Consider the following 2,831-nt stretch of genomic DNA (forward strand, 5'->3'; position numbering starts at 1 on the left):
TAAGTTTCCTCCTATATTCTCTCAACCTAGTTGAACTCGGGTGATATAAATAGACGACATTTATCAGAAAAAATACTTCTTCCTTCTTCGCAAACTTTACTTCGTTTTATTTTTCCAGATTCAGTTTACTTTTCCCCAGCCATTTTGGCAATAGATTTCTACACTGGAAACCTATTGCCCCCTTAGTTTGTTTCTCAGCTTCCAGAATTTTGCTTAGGTTTTATTAATCAATTTATTTACCGCAACCCGTTTTATATTTAAGATCAAAGCAAAGCATACCAGTCTGTGGAGGAGTGCTTTTGGTACTAGAAGATTCCCAATTTTAATTTCATATTTAATTCCAGGTTTTTATTTTCAGTATAATTATTTATTGTTTACTATCGTTTATTGAATAACATGTTTCGATTGCCTTCAATCTGTTATTTCTGTTTTGGTTTGATGTTTAAGATAATGTCCGACTAAATTTATTACACTCGTATGTAAGGTCACATAACCTATGGGGTTTAGTAATACTGTCAGCATATTCATTATAAAAGTATTTTTCTGGTTTCAATTTCTAATATTAATTAGCAATTGTTTTGCTACGAGAGTAAAAAGCGGATAGAAGTTAGAATCAATAAAAACGATCGTTTGAGGTTTGAACTAGACAGTAGGAATTGAACATTAACCTTAAATACAGCCAGAGCGCTTTAAGGGTAATTAGATTTCATTTGTTTTCAAAAATTATTTCTAAACTTTAATCGATACAGCGGGAGCCCTCAGTTAGGTTTAATAATAAGATGGAATCAATAAACACGAGAGTGTGAGAAGAAGGTTTTTAAATTAATGATCTCTACTGAAAGATGTTTTAAATATACGACTTGTGTTAACAGTTTACTAAATTTCTGAAGTCCGACCATTACAAACCGGTATTTCTCCCTGATAATTTAAGTTAGATTTTATTTTCCCTTATTTCTCCCTTCTGATCCTAATTAATCAGATCACTAGCCTTAGATTTACGCAGTAACAATTAGATAACGATAGGATCGACTCTTAGTCCCTTGGGAGTCAATAATCTTTAAATCTACGCCATAATACTGTACACTTGCAGTCAAATTCATTAGACATACTAAGTTAAAGTCGTGATCAATTGACCGACGAGATGAGATACTACTATGGTACTTTTAAATTTCGCCCTTTTAATGAGAACCATCAATAGTCTATGGAGGATTTGGGGGGTATCCTACGCCTGTCCATTTACGGGCCCGAAGCTATTCTAGCTGAATTTTCGGTGAAACAATTTTGGTCGAATATTCCAGGTTTCCAGAATTACATGGCTGCATGAGCCAAAGCTTAAATAATTCTAAACCCTTGTATTAGATATGCCTAGAAGGCCGTTGCATACACACTGTTCGGCAGGGGTGATAGTATTGGAGTGGAAACTCAGAGTTTTTTTCTCCTTTATTTAATGATAAATAATGAGGTGGTTAATGTGGCTGCCTTTACTGCTGACTTTCTGGGAAGAGTAGCTCGAGCTACCACTGGTGGTATTTTTGTGGGGAGTATTGCTGCCCAGATTTCCAACTATTTAGGCTATGAATATGTGCTGGCTTATGATACCCTTGTTCTAGGTAAGTAAAAATCGACATGGAATCACTTATACATCTAATCGGTAAATTAGCAAGTGTATTAATCTGCCAATGTAGTAATAATGAGAAATCCCAAAGTATCGATCTCAAGGACTGCGTGATACTATAGAGTTGTGTTTCAATTCAATTAAACAAAAGTCTTGGGGGTTTTGGTTTGGAAAATTATGAATTAAATTGCAAAAAAATTAAGAGATTGACTTGGCCAAATATGAGTAACATGCAGGGTAGATGTGTGCATTAACATGTAACAACTCTGAATCCTTATTTCAATAACAAATCCTAAATTATCAACTACCGATTCTTAAGGGTGTTTACTCCTAATTCCTTAGTGAGCAAACCTTTAATCCTTCAATCCTAATCCCAAAGTCCTTCGAAATTAGGGATGAAATGAAGAATTTTTGTTATTAAGAATGTTCTAGTTACTATAGGCATCCTTAGTCCTAGGTGATATATAGTATAGTATAATTGATCAAAATATTTAACAACGGCAGCCCAGTTCTAATTGTTAACCATGAATCAATCCTTGTTTGTCCGACAGGGAAAACATTAGAAACATTGAACGATTAAATCAATTATGAAAAACTAATAAATTACTAAAAATAAGAATTCAAAGGAGTTTACAATGTCAAATCAGGGACCCCCTAGCATTGGGGGTTTAGTTACTCATACTTATCAAAGGAAACAAAAGATAAATTGTAGACATTACAAGTGTTGGGGAGGAATTTGATCTTCAATTGCTTCCGATCATGAAAATCTCCTTCTCACCGAAACCCTTGTCTTCTCCAATCTTTTCTCGTGTAATTCTTCGTTAGCCAAAAATCCCAAATCCATCGTGAAAACTCATCTAAAATAGTACAAACTCAGTTAAGTCGGTTAGAAATACCAAAAACACCCTCGCAGACCAACTACGAGCAAAATTACAAATGTTATAGAAATCAGCGTCACAGCCCAACACTAGTCGTGTCAGGCAACACGGCCACCCGTGTTGGTCTTCTAGGATCTTTATTTCTTTTCCAAGTCTCAAGATGTGCAAAACTGCGCGTGTCAGGAAACACTGCCACCCGTGTTAGGCAACATTGCCAATGCCAGGCCTCCTGTAGTGTGATTTTTTGTACTTCTTCCGAAACTCCAAGTTTTGCACTTTTTCGCACTGATTTGTCCCGATTTGAATCTCTGAGCCTTAAAACACTAAAACATAAAACC

Source organism: Vicia villosa, linkage group LG6 (genome assembly GCF_029867415.1).
Source record: "Vicia villosa cultivar HV-30 ecotype Madison, WI linkage group LG6, Vvil1.0, whole genome shotgun sequence".
Classification (NCBI taxonomy): domain Eukaryota; kingdom Viridiplantae; phylum Streptophyta; class Magnoliopsida; order Fabales; family Fabaceae; genus Vicia; species Vicia villosa.